Source organism: Talpa occidentalis, unplaced genomic scaffold (genome assembly GCF_014898055.3).
Source record: "Talpa occidentalis isolate TD23 unplaced genomic scaffold, MPIMG_talOcc4v2.1 talOcc4.10, whole genome shotgun sequence".
Classification (NCBI taxonomy): domain Eukaryota; kingdom Metazoa; phylum Chordata; class Mammalia; order Eulipotyphla; family Talpidae; genus Talpa; species Talpa occidentalis.
In genome coordinates, this window is record NW_023600993.1 from 31,317,390 (window position 1) to 31,337,281 (window position 19,892).

The 19,892-nt window shown below is 49.2% G+C and overlaps 2 long non-coding RNA genes across 5 annotated transcripts in view; both read left to right on the forward strand.

The window, feature by feature from the left end:
- Window positions 1-1,320, forward strand: part of LOC119258872 (uncharacterized) — a 112,307-nt gene extending 110,987 nt beyond the window's left edge. For all 4 annotated transcript variants that reach the window (XR_005128348.2, XR_005128347.2, XR_008551181.1 and 1 more), the window contains one exon: window positions 1,172-1,320. This is a non-coding gene — a long non-coding RNA (uncharacterized LOC119258872). The remainder of the gene's footprint in view (window positions 1-1,171) is intronic.
- Window positions 1,321-1,322: 2 nt separating this feature from the next.
- Window positions 1,323-12,429, forward strand: LOC119258879 (uncharacterized). Its single transcript, XR_005128350.1, has 7 exons — window positions 1,323-1,738; window positions 2,927-3,047; window positions 3,829-3,975; window positions 4,674-4,780; window positions 6,547-6,684; window positions 8,703-8,892; window positions 11,875-12,429. It is a non-coding gene; the product is annotated as an uncharacterized LOC119258879 (long non-coding RNA).
- Window positions 12,430-19,892: the final 7,463 nt, after the last annotated feature.

The following is a 19,892-nucleotide window of genomic DNA, read 5'->3' on the forward strand; positions in this document are numbered from 1 at the left end:
GAGCTAGAGTATGGAAATGTCTAGAACAGTGCCTGGCCCAGCATATGCACACTTCTGTCCCAGCACATGGTATGGCACAGCCATCCATGTGTGTTAGGAATTCCCAGCATGGCCATGCTGTGGCCCACAGAGATCCCAGTGTGGAGATGATGGCCTCTGTCCCAGCAGGGATTCTTTGACTATCGACATGAAAACCCACACATTTCTAAACTCCAAAGCCACTGTGGTTTACACAGCACAGCACTGAGCTATGATTGATGAATTACTCAGTTTCTGCCTCCCCCAGCTCCAGCAAGAACTTTGGCAGGACTTCGGTGCCACATCCAGTACTAGAAACTTGCCAGCTTTGCATCCTTAAAATAAAGCAGGTTCCAAGATAGATGGCAGAAAGTGGAAAATGTGATTTTTCATGATTGGGTAACTGAACCACGCAGCAGGCAGGAGCCACTTTGGGCCAAAGAGCTGTTCATTTGAAAGTGTTTAATCGACACCTGGAAATAGGGATTAAACTTCAAATGCTATTTTCATGTCAGTTGGTGTTACGTAATTTCATAATGCTGATAAAATCCAGGCAGATACCAAAAGTAGAGTTTCAAAGTTATCTTACTGCTGAGTCTTTCTGAAGCTGGGAGAGAAGTAGCCCCGCAGGTCACCCGCCAATAAAGTCGGGGCACAGGGACGCTGTGTGCACGTGGCCACCTGACTTCTCTCTGGCCAGTCTCAGCTTTTGTTGGCTTGCGTGACTGTCCCCAATCCTAGCGATGGTCCTTCCTTTGGGTTTGGAATGTGCTCCTACCTGGGGAGGACGGTGTCAGGGAGATGCCCTCCATCCTTAAAGGATCCCCTGACTCCGTGCTCCCTCACACTCCTGAGAGGGGCGGGCCTTCAACACGCGTGGCTCCCCAGGCAGAGCCGTGCAGGCTGAGGAGAGTTGTGTTTTCCTTTGAGGATTTGTTAAAGGCGGTACCCAGAGAAGAACCCCTACACAGAGAAGTTTGGGTCCAGGCCTCCTTGGAGTCACTGATGCCCACCCATGACCCCAAGGGCTAGGAAGGCAGGCAAAGAGCACTAAAACAAAGAAAGCTGATCACAGGGGGTGAAGTGTGGGGGCTGCCTGCACTGAAGAGTCCACTAACCCATGACTTCTTGCCGTCCCCTCTCCACACTCCAGAGCAGCACCATGGTGGAGACCCAGGACCTCCAATGGACGCAGAGACCTCCCCGGCATGCCACGGTGCGGTGGGGCAGCTGGTGTTGTGAATCAGGCCGTTGCAATCCGAGAACGGCTACTTCACAACACCAGGGTCGCACCCCACCACAGACAGCGCTCCTGGCAGCTCATCCTGGGACAGCCTGGTCCTCCCAGCACCTCCAGAACCTGCTCCTTTGGGTGTGCTAGCTCCATAGGCACCCTGAGACTGCTGATTCCCCAACACCAGCAGCCCCACATGGTGTCCCGGCCCACGGGAGGGTCAAATGTGCTGAATGGACATCCCCTGGGGTGGGGCTTTTGCTTAGATATGTGGTGGCAGCTTTGAGGAGGGCGGGAGGCCGTGGGCACAGCTTGGTGGCTTGGGGATACTCCTGGAGAAGGGCCTTTTGTAGCTGTTTGGCTCTCTATCCCAGATGGTCCCAGCCACCCCAGAGAGCAAGCACCTCTCCAGCCCCTGTCCCAAGCTGGATGAGTACCGAGCACAGGCTGGCTTTTCCTCGGACATGCAACCTCCACGCTCCCATCGTGAGTACACGACCTGGCACCTGTGCAGCGGGCAAGCGTCCAGCATCTTTATGCTACTTAAAACTGACAGGCAACACCATAGTTCAGAGCTGAGGGAGGAGCGTAAAGATGAGGCGTCTGGGATGACTCGCCTCCTCTCTGAAACAGTAAGAATGAAGGGTGTCCATCATGCTGGCTTTCCACAAGACAGACACACCCAGAACCTGTCTGTGTCCCTACATGCCATGCTGCTGTCCCACAGGAAGCACAGTGTAAACACTGCACAGTGTCAAGGTCACATAGACAGAGCCTGGGTTCGTCACACAGCCCTGGGCCTCAGAATTCTAGGGGGTAAGTTGACCATTTCTGTGAAGTTCTGCCCCTTGCTAGGTCCCCAGGTCTCTAAGTTTGTACTAAGTTATGCTTGAGAACAAGTAACCTCAGCGTAGAAATCTCCCAGTTTTTCAGAAAGGATTCCTGCCTTCTTAAAATGCATAGACTTCAATTATCGGCTCCCCTACCACCACAGAGCCCAGAAATTGTTAACCTGTCCTCCTGCCTTATCGGTCACCCCACATCCTCCCCACCTTTACTCCAACCCCATCTCTTCTGCACATTACAGCCAGACTCATCTTTACAAAACATACACCTGCATCATGTGAACCCCTCCACCCCCTGCCTTCAAACTGTGTAGAGTTGGTCTCACCCTGACCCTAATGGGACCCCTCGAGTGGCACGCTGGCACAGCCACCCACACTCACCAAGCTCCCCCAGGCCCCTTGGGCAGCTCAGCCCTGTCTACAGTGCTTCTTCCCAGCACCCTTACTAGGCCTCCATGATTGATGCCTTGCTGCCCTCCAGGTTTCAGATGGCACACAGCTTCCTGCAAGCCAGCCCCCAGGCCCGCAAGGCCAGCTCAGGTCACTGGTGCTCGGAGCACTTAGTAAGACACCTTCGGAGCACTCATTTCATTTTGCCTTTCTCATTAGTGTCTTAACTGAACATGTCTTCCCCACTGACTGAACCCCCCCTCCCCCACCAGGAGCATATTCATTGCTGCACCCCAAGCCTTGCTCAGTGTCTGCCATTGGGTAGCAGCTCAGTAATCTATTTGTTCAACGAATGGATGAGCACAGCCTGACCCATGTGTATCCTTCAAGGTCAAGCACACTCTTTCCCCTGGGGCCCTAAGTCTTGGTTTCCTTTCAGGGGCAACCTACTAAGTGCAGGAGGCACCAACAGAGAGGAGCAGCATGCCAGGCACTTTTCTGCATTTAGCACTTTACTCCATACCTCAGTTTCTTCACAGATCATGTGACCAGCTTATCAGGTAAGTACCAAGACCATTCCATCCATTCTGGTGGTAAGGGATGGCACTGCCATTCAGACCCAGGCAGCCCGGCCCCAGAACCCCTGCCCTGAGCCACTGCTTCACCTACCAACGTGCCAGAACTGAGCATGGAGGTCCCGGGACTTGCTGGCAGGGACAGTGAAAGCTGTTCCATGCTTGGAGACTCCTTTTCTGGTTCTTTAAACCAGGTTGGCCAGGCAGTGTTCTCTTTCTGTGCCTTTCTAAAAGGTTAGACTTTAACCTGTTTAAAGTACTTCATCATGGAACCTGATTAAAAACCTAATAAAATTAAAAATAGGGTCAGGTCCAGAGAGAGAACTGTTTAAGAACCAGAGGAAGCTCTACTTAATTTTGTTAAGCTGATGAATTCATTTGAGGTTGGCATGGCTGCCTGCAGAGGTCAGAGGCTACCAAGACAAAGGCGTGCCCCTGAGAACTGAGCACTCCCCAGAGCCAGCTGGGGAGCCCAGCGCTGGGCCTGCCTTCCCAGTTCTCAGCCCCAGAAAGCCCAAACCTGGTCCATGTGCCTGCCCAGCATGGCTGCATTTCCAAAATATGTCCTACCGCACTGAAAATAGGCACTTATCCTCCAGAACATTCCAGACCCTCCATGTAGGTAGCCTTGATGCCACCTGACCAGACAAAAACTCAAGCTCCTGTCCCCACTTTATCTGATTTAGTGATTCATGCCATCTGAAGCGCCAAGTTCAGAATCTTTATAAAATGTTTATAATTTTTTCTTGGGGTCCCTCCTTCACAGCTAGCCACATTCCAAATGATGGAAAAGCTGCGGTGCTGCAGGGAGCCTGTCAGAGCAAACACTTTGTCACCCACCCCTGCCGTATCCTCAGATCAGCACTTCTGGGGAAAGTCAAGTTTGAAAAGGAAGTTTCCTGAGTGCATACAGGTATCCCTCACTTTTCATAAGTTCAGGTGGCCCTAGTTTGCTTTTACAGAAGACCCATGTTATTACTTGCTGTCGCTAATCAAGAGAGAATAAAAGGGGGTTTTCTTTTACAACAAAAAGAGAAAGCAGCTCCCTATCTTTATTTTGCATCCGCCTTTCTAGGGATGCCAGTGCCCTGAGCAGTGGCCCCTCCAAGCTCCTGCCGCAGAACCTGCTCTCCCAGCTGTGTCAGGTCACTGAGGTTTTAGGTGGGTTGTCTGGAAACACTCAAATATTTTTCAAAAGAAATTAACTGCTACTTTCTACCATTTAATCTTAGGAAGCTCTCATAGAAACACAACAGAGAGCACAGAAACGTGATAATACAAGTAGAAAAACAGATCTCAAAGTCTAGTCCCTGGGCCAGCCACATCACCTGGGGATTCATTGAACTTGTGAATCCCCCATCCCTGCTGAATCAAGAAATTTGGGATAAGAGCTGTCAGTCTGTTAAGGAAAAAAAAAAAAAAAACCCTCTAGGAGGGTCAGAAGTGCCTCCAGTTTAAGAATTACTAAAACAGAGTTAAAGACGAGGGAAAGAAGCCACCTTCCTTAAGGATGCAAGAGCCCTGCCTGCCCTTGAGAGCAGTGTGGGAAGTTTGGGCACTTGCTCTATGTTGAGTGACCATTCTTCTTAAACTCACTGTTTTGGATTTTAGAAGTAAATCCCTTAGTGTTCTGGGTTGACAGCCTGACCCTGCCCTTCTCCACCTGAACAAGCAAGCCCAGAAGGAAGGTCTTGAGCCTCACCACAGCACACTGGAGGGTAAGTGATCTGCCACCTATTTAATGCCTCCATTTTATTCACTGCTGATTGAATTCTTAAAACAGAACATAGTTCCTTTTCTTAAAATGCAGTGAGAGGCAGGCTAAGTAACCTCGTCAGCAGGATGGAGGGGCAGCCATGTGCTAGAGCAGACAGGAGACCAGGCGTGCCAGCCCAGGCACCCTGTGTCTGTCTGACCAAGTAGAAGCCACTTGTGATTGGTAGCTAACCTGAGGACACCATACCTCTAAAACAAAACACTGAAATGTTTTGTTATTCTTCTATCTTGAGGTACGTTTAAGTTTTTGATAGCAGGGAGAGAGGTAGGTGGTGGTGGTTGATTTTGCTTCTCATTATCATTGCACATTTCCAGTAGGCCCCTGGATGGTCTTTTATACATTCCTTGGACATCACAGTCAAGGGCATTGTCAGGCCCACACACCTGTCTCACAGGAGGTACTGGCCGCTGTTAAGAGAGTATAATGATTTGAGGTTTCTATTCAAAAGCCCCCACTTACTACATCTCACCTACTGCAGTGAGACTTGGGAAACTGCTCTCACTTTGCCAAAATTCCAGGAAGAGATCATGGGCCTCCCAGACAGAGCTAAAAGCAAAGCTTTCTTTCACCATGTTGTTGATTTTTTGATGGAATTTGAAAGAGGCAACAAAAATCTGGTCCACCATTCCCTCTGTCCCCTAAAAAAAAAAAACCCAAAGCATTTCACACAGGCCAAAGAGAGAGTTTGGAATGACTATTTTAAAAGGCATTGCAGAAGAATTTATTTTTTTTTTTTTTTTTTGTGGGAACCTTGCCGGCGGTCGGGGAACAAACCAGCGCTGGAGAGGCTGCGGGCAGCCTCGCAGCCCAGCACTCAACTGCTGCGCCACCAGGGGAGGCCCCATTGCAGAAGAGTTTTGATGGAAAAATGGATAAAAATAAATAAGCAGTAAAACCTAGTGCTGACATATCCTCCAGTTGCCTGGAATACTGGCTCAGTTTGGGGCTTTGGTCCCTGGGGCTTATTTCCAGGTGGCAGGATAGCAGCAGGGAGACCCAAAACTGAGGGGCCTGGGATACAAGGAAGCCCAGAGGAGAAGGGCCTTTTGTAGCTGTTTGGCTACAAGGGTAAGCACCTGCCAGCGATCCAGGGTCCCCTGCAACCTGCTGGGGAAGGCACCCATACCTTGTCGCATCACAGATGTCCTGTTACACTGGATATGCGGGGACTCTGGAAAGGCAAGCTAGCCTGTCCTCTGTGGCCAGAACCATGGTCTTCCTGCTCCAGAACAGACAGGGACACCACAACCTTGTGGCAGACAGTTGGTCTATGCCATCTCATTTAGGCAAAGAGCAGCCCTGGGAAGGGAAGCCGTGTCATCACTCCCATTTTTCAGGTGAGGGATGGGTTCAGAAAGGTCAGGAAATGCTCAAGGTCTCGTCGCTGGTGAGTGCACTGCCAGGCCCTCACCCTGCTCAGCGCCTTCCTCCTCCTCCCAGGGAGCCTCACCTGCCAACCAGTTACAGCCCAGCACGGCCTGCTTTCAAACCTTCCACATAGCTTCAGCTCGAAACACTGGAGCTTGGGAGAGAAAGCGATGCAAGTGCAAAAAAAGCAGCCCTGCCCTCCTGGAGTTAATAGGCAAGGCTGTTCCCTGGGGTCTGACTCAAAGGCAGAGTCATAGCTGGTTTGTATAATTGACTCCATGTCTGAAACTCAGTTAACTCTCTCTTTGGCTATGCTGTTTCTTTTTGTACCTTGCCTAGAGGAAATGGCCAGCAACCTTTAGAGACAGGAAACAAATAGCAACAAGCAAAACCACTGTTCAAGGACCCAGCCTTTCGAAAATCCAAAGGATGCAGACATGCAAAAGGCGAAGGTCTCTTATAATCCTGTCCCCAGAGGTAACCACTGTCTTTTTATAAAATGATTTGGCTATTTTCTATGATTACAAAGCCATACACATTTAAAGAGACATTTTAAGGTATCAAAAGTATAGAAATGCTTCACTGCCCAGATTTCCTTGGCAGGCACAGGGTCTGAGACAGACCCAGCACTGCAGCTCCCCACATGGGCTACCAGGTCTGCCCACCACTGATCCCCTTGATCTTTGAGAATAAATGGAATAGGTGTGCAATCTCCTTGAAACAGAAGTCGGCTGACAGGACTGACCTGCACTACCCACAACCTCATATGACCCACCAGCCTACCGGTCTCTTTTCCTCCCACAGGACTCTCCCTAAGGCCTTAACGACTGTCTCTGACCAAAACACCCCATGGAGGGCATTCTTGTCTTTGGTGAGTGCCCTCACCTGAGGGCTTTATCATCCACATAGTGACATGACAGGTCTGGACTTTTCCCTGCAGACGCTTCCCAAGGTGTGAGCGCATCTCCCTCCCCCCAGGTGAGAACTACTCTGTCTCCCCCTTTGAAGGTACCCCTGTCCCCAGCAGGATCCTCCCATCTCCCTGCCCTGCTTTGTGTCCAAAGCCCAGTCACCTCCACAACCTACATCATTTATTTGTGATCGGGTCTCCTGCCACTAGGCTGTAACCCCCCCTAAGGGGAGGCATTATTGTCTGCTCTTTTTTGTTGCTGTTGTTCACTTTTTATAAACATATAACAATGTTTGCTCCCCCCTCAGGTGTAGTCCGCATAGAATTTCCTTCACCAATGCACCTGTGCACCATCACCTCAGTCCCCTGTGCTCCTCCCTCCCTCCCTCTGATCCCTCTCCCTCCTCCTCCCTTGCAGGATGTCTGGTTTTGTTTTGTAGAGTTTTATATTATTTTTTTTCCTCTGATGTCTTATTTGGTTCCCCTATATTCCTCCTATAAGTGAAACCACACAGTATTTTTCTTTTTCCTTCTGACTTATTTCACTGAGCATCATTCCTTCTAGCTCTATCCACTTTGCTGCGAATGGCATGAGTTTATCTTTCTGGATTTAAAAATGGAGTTACCATATGACCCAGCAATTCTACTCCTCGGGATCTACCCAAAGGACACACATACAAAAAAAAAAAATACCTGTACCCCTATGTTTATTGCAGCACTATTTATAATAGGTAAAACCTGGAAACAACCCAAATGCCCAAAAAAGGAAAACTGGATGAAAAAGATGTGGTATACATACACAGTGGAATAGTATTCAGCATCCAAAAAAGATAAACTCATGCTCTGTCTCTTGGCACATAAACAGCTCCTCTCCTAGCAGCCCCCAGCTTCACCACCTCAGCCTGTGTCTGCATTAGAGGTGGCTTCCTCTCAGCTGCTGTCAGGTGTCATTTAAACTCCGGGAAGCTGGACGTTCAAGTCCAGACCTGTCATGTCACTATGTGGATGATAAAGCCCTCAAGTGAGGGCACTCACCAAAGACAAGAATGCCCTCCATGGGGTGCTTTGGTCAGAGACAGTCGTTAAGCCCAGGGATTTGCGGTGCTTCTTATTGAGTTTAAAGACAATAGAAGAGAGCTTCTAGGCTGCCATCTCTGAGCTCCAGACCAGGTCAGGCCCCCCAGTACACACTCGTATGACATCCTTGCTTCCAAACACTGCACATTATCACTAAACCAGGCTTTAACCACAACTTTGCAATATCCTGTATCTTCACCAGACAGTAAGCTTCAGAAGCACAGGATCAAGGTCTGTTTTGCTGTTTGCCTCCCTAGCACCTCACACAGTGCCAGCACATAGTAGGGGTTTTGAGTTAACTCACTGTGTCCTTCTCTTTTCTGGCACACAGCAATGTCTTTCCCTGCCTACAAAAGACCCCCAGAGCCACTACACAAATGCCAAATAGATGGCAAGACTGCTGTATCAGGATTTCCACCTGTAACAAGATGCCTGCAGGTGGGGGTGATACTACAATTCAAGGATGCCATCAAAACCAATGTGTTACCTTCTGCTCCACCTTTTTCAGCTCATGGTCACAGGAGGGCTGCTGCTATTCAAGACATCACCTCCACATTCCAAGAAGGGGAGCAGAGGGACCAATACCCTTTTATCAGGAGACACAGCTTCCCCAGAAACTTCCACCTCCGCTTCCACTTACAACTCACTGGCTAGAACTCTATCACTCGGTACCCTGGCAGTCAAGGAAACAATAAAAGGTGAGGATTCAACTATTGCAAATGGAAAAGCAACAAGAGAGGAAAGGGTCAGTAATAGCTGTAGAGTTAGTCATCCATCAGCATCTCCCAGAACAATGTTAATTATGGATACAGCTGTGTTTATGGGTATTTTTATTACCAAAGCAGGAGCTATACAGTGTTACTTGAGGAGAGAGATTTAAAAATCTCTACAATCTCATCATATAGAAGTAGTCACAGTTTATTATCCTTCTAGATCTTTGTATTTTTTTTAACATGGATACAGCCATACTATAGGTTGCTCTGTAATTTACCTTTTTACTTAATAGGGTGAAAAACTTTCCAAATCATTAAATGTTCTTTACAGAATCACATCTTACATCTGTGTTTCATTGAATACTGTGATGTGTTTCTTTTGTCCTTGCTGTTGGGTCTTTTTGATGTTTGTAAGAGTAAAGAAACCAACAGTAGTGATTCTCCTTGTAGCCTGGCAGTTCCAAAATGCAATCCCTGCAGCAGATATGAGTGACATACCCCCAACATTTTCACCAACACTGAAAAAAGGTAGACTGAGGGGGTGAGGTTACCTTTCTTGTCACCTCCTCTCAATCCAGTTTCTCATTTCCAAGGGGCTGGGAAATGCATAAGGGAGCTCAGCCTTGCCTTGGACCTGCAGGCAAGGCCCCTGACCACTGCCTTGTGCCACCTCCTGGCTAAGCAGTAGGTTGGAAAGAGGCACCAGGAGGCAGGGACAAGAGCCAGGGCTTCTCAGGAGACTTTAGGGGCAAGATGCTCACTGGGCTTTTGTTGTTTTTTTTTTTTTTTTTTTAAAGATTTATTTATTTATTTATTTATTTATACAAGCACTGGGTACAGTCAGAAGCATGGGAGGGTGAGAGAATTCACCAGAGCGGGGAGCAGAGCAGGCAGAAGGACCGAAGTACACTGCTGAGGGGAGCAGCGGGTGGCAGGAAGAGGTCTGCGCGCCATGTGGGACCCTCCTCTGGTGGCCGGGGAGCAGCCGGGGATCGAACCAGCGCTGCAGAGGCTGCGGGCAGCTTCGCAACCCAGCGCTCAACCACTGCGCCACCGGGGAGGCCCCTCACTGGGCTTTTGGAAGGAAGTCCCTGATCGGGAAATCAACCTGGGCAGATGAATCTGCTTTTGACTAGACACCGCATTGCCACCCAAACTCTGAGAGCTGACGTGTCTCACTTCCCTCGACCCGGGATACAAGGAAATGGACTCAGATCCAGACCCTCCTGGCGCACCTGTTCTGAACGGTGTCCCTTGGAATTCACATGTTGAAGCCTGAACTCTGGTACTTTAGGATGTGACAGTTTTTAGAGATAAGGCCTTTAGGGAGATAGTTAAATAAGGCCAGAAGGATGGGGCCCTACTCTGTTAGGAACAGTAACTTATTAGAAGAGGCAGAGACCAGGAAGGCGCACACAGGGAAGGACCGTGTGAGGACACAGTGAGACGGCAGCTGCCAGCACGCCCAGGAGAGGCTCCTTGGAAGACACCTTGATCCTATATGTCCACCCCCCACAACTGTGAGGAAATAAAGTCTGTGTGTTGAAGCCACTCAGCTTGTGTCATTTAGCTACGGCAACCCAGCAGACTAACATGACGCCCCAACAGGTGGGGACAGCAGCGGCTCCCCTGCATCTGAAGCAGATACCCTGAAGCTGGAGGCAGGCACTTCCAGCCTCAAATAGCTGGTGTGGCAGTTGCTGTGGACACACCTGTGATCCGGCCCCTTAGGTTCCCTGTGGCTGTGGTGGACAGTTCCCTGCATGCTGTCAGCTGGGGCTCTTTCTGGTGCTCCCTGCCCAGGGCCTGTTTGGCCTAAGCTCAGCCATACCTGAGAGGAATGTGGGGAGCCAGTGCCCCTGGGGCTGCCTCCATCAATGAGAAACACAAGTCACACTGTCCCGACCTCCTGCCTGGCTCCCCAAGTTCCTGGTAGATTTGAGCCCCCCTTTGGCCACATGACTGGTTGACCTCCCCTTTATTTGTCCCCTCTCCAAACCCCACCCTCAGGCCTGCTTCCTGGGATCTTGCAAACTGCCTGTCTCAGCACCCGAGGGGACCCAGATGAAGTCATGTGGGTTTTGGACCCAAGACGGCCCAGGCACATGTACACCACCCAGATGGAATATGAGTTTTAGGGGTGATGAGCAGCCCCCAAGGCTGCAGGTTCTCATCACAGGGGTGTGGCAGCTGAAATAGTGGCCACCACCACAGGACATGGAGACAGAAGCCTCAAGTCACACACACCTGAGTGCAAAACCAGCTCTGGCGTGCACCAGCAAGGCAGCCTCGAGCAGTGGATACCTTGCTAGGCGTCCATTTCACCAACGCCAAGCTCACAAGACCACCAAAAGGCCTGCAGCAGATGAAACAGCGACAGACAGTGCCTGGTACTCAGTCTGGGCCCAGAAGTCTCTGCCCTTCCTGAGGCTCTCGGCTCAGGCTGCCTTTCAGGAAAGAACAAGCTGTTGAGTTGCGGCACCTTTATGTGGGCCCAGCTTTGGAGCACAGAGCAGCTGAGACCCCATCGGACCTACATGGCCGTCTGCTTTCTCCATCCTTCTCAGGCTTCTATCTCGCCACTCCCACCCCTCAAACAAACCTCTTTCACCCCTTCTTTCCTCTCAGTGGGGTGCTCTGGAAAGATGGGGCTAAGACATTCTCCTGTTATTTCTGAATAAACCTACTTCACACAATAGCAACAGCAAGAGGTTCTCAAAGGGGTCTCCAGGCTTTTAGTCCCAGTGGGATCCCTCCTAAGGAATCAGGAGCAGCCAGGGCTCTCCCATCACAAGCAACCGAAATAGACTCTGGTTACCTGAATAGGAAAAGGAATGAGAATATTGGGTTGCTATGGGGTACTCAGAAAATTTAAGGAAAAGCTAAAGATCCAGGGTCAAAAAATTAGGGACCTAAAGCATTTTACACTCTCCTACTACCAGTGAGTTTTTTGGTTGTTTTTTTTAGGACAGCGCTGTTGACATTGACTAGCTCCAGTCAAATCAAGTCCTTGGAACATCCCACTCAAGGATCAAATTCCAGGGGGCATGTCTAATTGACCCAGGAGGTGGTGAGGTGCTTGGCGAAGCAACTGTGTTCAGCGATGGAGCTGGTCGCCTCCAAAGCAAGGTGAAGGCACCATCATCTGAAGGTGAATGGAGCAGCCAGAGTGTTAAGTTCTACAGAAATGAACAGAAGAAGAAATGCCCATGCCACCTTAATGTGTGCCAAGAATTCAAAGCATGTATCTCCACCATATTCTCACCTGTTCATTCCTGCCTAAACTGTCAGGAAAGAAAGGGGGCCCTTTCACACACTCCCCCAGGGGATTCAGCCACAGTCCTATGTCCCAAAATTCAGCTAGTGCCAACACCTTGTCTCAAAGACTGGGTAAGATCTGGCTGGTCCAGGAGGCCTGAGAAGAATCCACTAGTGCGACAGCCCTGGTCTGTTGTAGAGTTACCCTCTGTCCAGTCTGTAACTCCATCCAACCACACAATAAATTTGGTGTTTGCAACTTTGTTGTCAAAGACCTCTACCTCCATCAGGGTAGTTTGCCCACAGGACTCAAAAGAGGAAGATGGGAGCAAGGTATGCATAATTAAACGGGACCCCTCAAAAGAGGTGAGATGGGAGCAAGGTATGCATAATTAAACGGGACCCCTCCCCATCCAGAAAAAAGAAGCCTTAAAACCCAGTTGCCCCTGAGCCTCAGGCCAGATCTCTGCCTCCTGAGGCTGGAGGCTGCCAGCTGCCGATGCTCCAGCTAGTAACCTGTTGCCTACTTCATTTTGGTGCTTGTGAAATTTTTCCTGGAAAGATATCACGGACCCTCAATTCTTGCTTGTCCCCAAACAAAACCACCACCCATTCTGCCTCTCAGTGCTTCACTTGAGTTTTTCTCGTCCATTGTCTCTGGGCCTACTCTTAATAAGAGAAGGACTTAGCTTAACTGTTTCAGTTTTGTTCCCTAAATGTATCAGATACTGAGTTATAAAGGACACACAATTTGCTTGGGGTCATCAGCTGCTCCCTTTCTTCCAAGACACCCGGCCCTCTGGCACCCAGCCCGGCCTCCTCTCTCCACAGTGGAGGACAGAAGCTTGACAGTACCAACTTCATCATCGGGCTTCAGGATTTAGGCAGCCTTTCACGGGTCTCAAGATTTATTGACATCTTTATAAGGCTGTTTCTAATTTTAACTTTTCACATTAAGCTCCTTATCCCAACCCTAATCTCTTCTGATAGTTGGGGAAATTCATTGACATGCAGAAGTCTGCTGGCCTGGCCACAGCAGGGGTGCCGGCCTAAATGAGGATTCACCTTCAGAAAACCGGATCCTGCCTGAGGATATTTGTGCCGTTTTGTGCTCCCAGGTCAAGCTGCAAGTGCAGAGTTAAAACCCCTAGGAGGAGCCCACACCCAAAAGGAGGGGGATTTGCTAGATAAATCCACCCGCTGTCTTGCCCTTGAAGGGATAACAAGGTCTCCCCACCTTCCTCATGGCCTGAGCTCCGCCTGCCCTCAGCACCACTTCTGAAAAGGCCCCCCCTACAGCTGCTTGCTTCCCTGCCTCATTCCTCACTCTGCTGGCACATGCTTGGATCATCTCCCAAGTATATTACTTGCACATAAATCCTTGTCTCCCTGTGTTCCCCAGAAGCAGACCTGCAGAAAAAGCCCATCTTGAATCAGTTAAAGTTTCTTTGCCAGAAAGACTTAGAAAACTGCAGCAGTGCCCCTCCACTGCTGGAAGATGCCTGGGAAGGAAAGCCAGGCAGTGCCCCTGGCCAGCTGGGGACACCTGCCTGTGCAAGAGACCTGCCTGCCCCCTCACTGGCCGGAGATGCCCGCCCCCGTGTGCAGAGCTGCAGGTTCTGCCCTCTAGGCCTGGGGGTGCCAGGAGGCTGCTGCTGGGAACTGAAGGGATGCAGATGCCAACAGCCTTTCACTGCCTATAGGCACATTTCACACTGACAGGCTACCGGGGGTGTAGGACTATTTTTATTTAAAATACTGGTTGCCATAGTAACATCCACATGACCCAATACTTATTCTAAGTCACGCAGAAAATACCCTTGGGAAGGGAGAGAGAGCAGCCCCTGAGATAGTGCAGAGCAGCCCTGGGAGTCTAGCAGCAAGTCCAGCTCCTGGGGAAGAGAGCCATGCCACACCATGCCCAGCCCTGAGCACAGCCTGCAACACCTGCCCAAGGCTTCCAGGGTTTCAATGAAAAGGTTTAAGGTGTGGGGGAAGAACTGCCATCTGCCCAAGTGACCTTGTGAGCTAGAGCTCTCCTGGGAGACCAGAAGTTTCCTCTCTGGAGGCGTGACCTATGTCCCAGGCAAGCTGGGTGCTAAGAACTTGGTCCCTGCACAGGGCTGTAAGGCTGGCAGGAGGCCACATTCCAGCCCCTCTTCCCTCTTAGCTTTCGACAGGATGCAGGACATTTATTGGGCCCCATTCCCTGCAGCAGAGAAAGAGCACCAAGTGGACCAAGCCACCTGAAGAGCACCCCCAAAGAAAGAAGGAAAACAATGGAAAGGAGCTGACTTCTAAGAACCAGAAGAATGGCAGCCCCCACAGTGCCTGCTCACCTGACCCTGGGTCTCAGCTTCTGCACACCCTAAATGGTTTCCACACTGCAGCATCAAGTCCAAGGTTGATAAATGCTAACATCTCAGAGACTAGCAGACCCACCAGTGTCCCACCAAGACCTGCAGGGAGGTGGACAAGAGCTCATGTGGCTGTGATGATTCAGCATAACCAGCAATTTGCATAATAGTAAATGATCACTGTTATCATTGGGGGAGGGGAGGTGAACATGAACCACCCCGCCTGGATATATCATACCGCCTCAGCCCTCCCCTGATAATTCAATAATTCTTACTACCACAAAAACAGCTCCCATTGACTGAGCACTTAATGCATGGGGGTGTCTGACCTACATGACCCTTCAGTGACCAGAAGGGACTGTCACCCTGCACAGCCTACCACAACAGACTCCGGTCTCCCTACCACTGGGGTTAGGGGACCTGCCCAAGTTGCTGGCATGCAGTGGAGCTGGAACCTGAACCCAGATCCGGCTGACTCCAAATCTGTGCTTTTAAACATCATGCTATGAAAATAACCACATGGAACCACCTTGCCCGGGAAGAGCGTGGCAACAGAGCGGCTGGAAGTGCTCATGGAAGCAGGGCAAGACCAGCTTTGGTTTCGCAAGAGAAGATAGGGCTGGAGGGAGTTAGGGCTTGTCTATTGGCCTCAGATCTTGGCCTGCTCTCCTCACTGACTCTGGTTCGACAGCCGTAATGACCCCTGCAGACTACATGTCTCTGTCCTGTGAGACCAGAGGAAGACACAGCCGACAAGGTGCTGCTGTATTTTGAAGAAGCCAAGACATTTGCCCTGCGTCAGAAATGTGGGTTCCCCTGGAGTCAGTACACTTCCAGGCAGCAGGCTCTGTGGGGCAGAGAGGCACTCTTGCGGACAACTCCTGTCTGTGGGTGCTTGTAAGGTCCATGCAGGAGGCCAGAATGTAAAAACCCACCAGGAAGCCCACCTGGGAACAGGAATGTGGAAGCCTGCCTAGAGAATTCAGACAATGAACCTCCTCCTGCCCTACAAATCTTTTCTCAGACAAAGAAACTCCACTCCCACCCGCCTCCCCCCCCCATAGGAGGGGGGAGTCTCCCACCTGACCTCTCCTCACCCTATAAAAGCCTGCCTCCCCCTAACAATGTGCGCGGCTGCACTGACCCCCACCTTGGGTCCATGAGGTCCGCCCGGGGCGCAATAAATTTTCTCTTACTTTGAAAAATTTAGCCTGGCTCTCTTTTTCTTTACCATGCCGAACCTTTCAGTGCTACCCCCCAGAAGTGAGAGAGGTGCCAGGGCCATTTCAGAGCTATAGTTAGCTCTTCCTAACGCGACAGCCATTGGCATCACCTTGAAGATGGAGGTGCAGGTTCAAGGGGCCCTTGGTCCCACAAAAGGACATGAAACATGCCCTGGTCTAGCAGATCTGACTCTTTGGAAATTCCTTAATATCTGCTTTCCCATCTTTCAAGTGGCAGGTGCTGCACACCATAGCAGAAGTTAGAGGGGTCTTGCTCGTAATCACGTGGCTTCCTCAGGAGGTCACCTAGGGACAGTTCCAGAAAGTGCACAGCTTCCCACCTGACAGTGTCCTCCCACCACAGCTGCAAGTTCAACTGCAGGTGCCAGGCAGAACCCATGTACCTGAGTTAACAGTCCAACAGAAGCCTCAACCAATGAGGGTGGTGGAGAGAGACCCCAGTTTCCTCACCCCTAATGAGATGACTAAGGTAGCTCCACTGTTGGCAGCCTGCTGCCCTGAAGGGAGCCGGAGTTCTCAGAGTACCTGTTTACTCTGCACACAGAGTTCCAGGAGGTTAGAAGTTCTGCCAACAGAACTTCTTCCCAGAATTGACTTCTATTCTGAGGACATGCTGGCTTGTGGGCATGATCCCTACTAACTAGAAAAAGTTGTTCCAGCAGTAACTTATTAATCTGTACATGCATAAACACAACTGTGCACTATTTTCTTGTCCCTTTGTTCATATCTTTAATAAAAGCTTGGGCTGGGAGAGTGAACAGCAGAGCTGCGCTCAATGGCTCTCCCCAGCCTCCCCCTGCTGCAAATTCATTTAGACTCCCAGTCTTTGCTCATAGCCAAGAACTTCTCATCAGCTGTCTGCAGCTCTCCACCGTTCTTTCAAAGCATCCCCATTGGGGTGTAGCCTGGGTGCTCACCATGCAACCTGCACAATCACATGCCTTCAACAGTCCTTCACTTTTCTGTCTCACCACAGCATCACCATGCCTGCTCAGATCACGTCCCAATCAACCAACCTGAGACTTTGTCTCAGGTTCTGCTTCAGAGAAAATCCAACCTAAGACACCTCCTATATGTTTTAGGGAAAATTGCATGAGGATGCATGGCAGGCTCTTGGCACAGTGAACAGTTTAATAACATTTAATATCTGGGCCTTCCTGGGGGTGCAAGGGGTTAAAACGCAGCCTATGAAGCTATCCATAGCCTCTGCAGCAAGAGTTCAATCCCCAGCCAGGGAGCTACCCACATGGCGCAGCAGACCTCTCCTGTCTCGCCTGCTGCTCTCCTCAGCAGTGTATTTCAGTCAATCCACCTGTTCGGTTCCCCACTCTGTCTCTGGTGAATCCTCTCACTCCCCACATCTCTGGCCCATACCCCAGCTCTTGTATGCATAAATAAATAAATCTTTAAAAAAAATAACATTTAATATCTCTTGTGAGATAGAATTCACCCTTGGGGATGAAGTTTCAGTTGTGAATTTACTTTGTACTTTTTAAGGCTCTACATTCCCCGTGTTAGAAGACCCAATTTAACCTGGGATAAAACTTGGCTATGGATGATCACTAAATGTATGATCTTCATAAGCAGCAGTGAGAAAGATTATGTTCTGAGCTCAATTTTTCTATCAAAATACCCCGATGGCCCATAGTAGAGGTTACATGAAGCAGGGCAGGTCTTTGACAACATTATGCCATTGGCACTCTCTTCCCTTGATCCTTCAGGCTCCTGACACCTTTCTGTGCCCAAAGAGAGACCATCCCCATAGAGAAGAGCCCCTGCACTCCCTAAATCTTAACAAATTTATACTAAGTTGTGACTGTCCTACTATATTAGGGACCTCAAATTGAGGAGCAGAGTGAGGATATACCTTGATGGTCTAGGAATAGGTAGAAGCAGGTCGTTCCATCCCACACAAACACTTCACCAGGCTTCACACTTCTTTTGAATATCCTCTTTCAGCTGAAACTTTCATATGCTTTTTAAATTCTACCCCATAATATATCTATATCTAGGGCCACATACCTGCCAACATGCTGAATATGAGTCACATTTTCTGACCTCCAATATGAAATCCCTTGATTGTGTTTAATCTGTTGACTTTTGTGTCTAATTCCACAGGCTGCTTTGTGTGTTTCTCAGAAAAGAAATCAGAACATAAGTGACAGAATATTTGAAACAGTAAGTTAAAGAGGTTTGCCTCCTCCACCCACAGTACCCTCTCCTATTTAGAGCAGAGCCTCAAACTTTAGTATAGGTGAGCATCAGGGGGAAGGAAAATGCTTTTTTAAATTCAGTTCCTTAGTCCCACTCCAGGAGGCAGATTTTAGATTTTGAGATGCTTTTTTGAGCTGGGATGCTGGTCACTCCAATAAAGGTCATCTTTAGATTCTCACTTTGTTCCTTTAAATCACTGTTTCTCAAAGAGAGGTGTCCCTAGAACACCCCTCTGCCCACCTCTGACCTAAGCTCCCAGAGATGTTTGAGCAGATCAGAGGAAGCTGCTGCTTTGCCTGTCAAAGGCAAACAAGCAGCCTGAAAAATCTGATGTTTCACAAAGACCCATATACCTTAAGGACTGAAAGCCCACAAATGAACCAGTTAGTTCATTTCTATTCTACTCTATTACATGAATGATTTTTTTACATCCACGATTATTTATAGATGTTCCATAACTATGAGCCATAGCGCACATCCCCTGAAAAGAACACTGATTACATAAATAGCGACAGAAGAAACACACGGACTGCCCCTTTGAGGTGTTTGGCATGGACATGGCAGGTGTATGCTGCACAGACAGAAATCCTTAGGAGCTTCCTGACATCACAAGGGAATGTCTCCGCCACCTTCTGAGACTTGGTTAATTCTGCTTAGAAGCAGTCTGTCTGCACCCAGCTTGGGCTTCTTGTTTGATACACCATCATTTCCATTTGGGTTCAAGATTAAGGAAAATAAACATAAGTATCAAAATAGCCAAGATAAAAGACATTCCAAAAGACTCACTAAACATGTGCCTAGATGTAGGGACTACCTTTTAGCATGACCCAGCCCAGCACTCCCACCAAAAGGGGGCTCCATCAGCTCCCAACAACTGACTAAGCCAAAGCTTGCTTCTTTCACAATGGATCAAGAGGGAGACTTTAGGGGACAGGAGCCCCCTGTTCTGGAAGCTTGTTTTAGACAAAGTTGCAAACTTAACCAATAGGAAGGAGAGGGCTTGAAGTCAGAAAGCTCTGAAATTCCAGAAGAAGAAAGATATCCAATATCTCCCTGTCCTCATCAACCAATTCTGTCACAAATATGAGGGGAACCAGAGACACAGGCATGGAGGATAACCTCTCATTAAGTCTGGTTGGTCCCATGGGAGGTACTGGTTCAGGAAGGGGTCATCCTTACCATTTGAAAATGTGGGCCCATCACTATTTTTCCACTTTGTCTCTCTTCTGTCCTGTCAGAAGACTATCCAGGAGCAACAAGCCAACATGTTTCCACCAGCACCCTTCCTCTCTCTCTTGATGTCCCCAATCCCATCATTTCTTCTCAGGTCCTGGCTCTACCTGGAGAGGCTTTGCTGAAGGAAGTTCTGATTCTGTATATTCAAAAACCTTTCCCTTTGGGTTACTCAACTCCCTTTACAGCAGAGCTCAGATGAGGTACATCTTACTTTAGGTTCTGTCAGAAGCAGATCTCAAGAATTTGAGTGCAGAAGATTTTACTTGGGAAGTGACCCAGGAAACATTGTTACAGGAATGGAAAGGTGGGACAGCAGAAGGTTCATTATCAAGTTTGTTAGCCCCGGGGCCACTGGGGTTCAATGGCACCCACAGGGTGCTCTGGGACTAGTGGAGAACCAACAATTGGAAGAACACCAGTACTTGTTATTTGAAGCCTATTATCAAGGTCTGTTAATCCCCTGTGGCTTTGGACCTGGCCATGGTTAGGAAAAATGTCTTCTATTGCCAGAATGAGTCCTCAGGTGACAAAAAGCAGGTGCAGGCACCTACCAGTTTGGTGGTGATAAGGACAGGGTGGCCAGGGCAAGGATGGTAGTAAGGTAAAGGGAATGTGGGAATGAGCAAAGATTCAGTTCTTAAGCTAATTGAATTCTCTGTCTCTTTACTGCCTTATC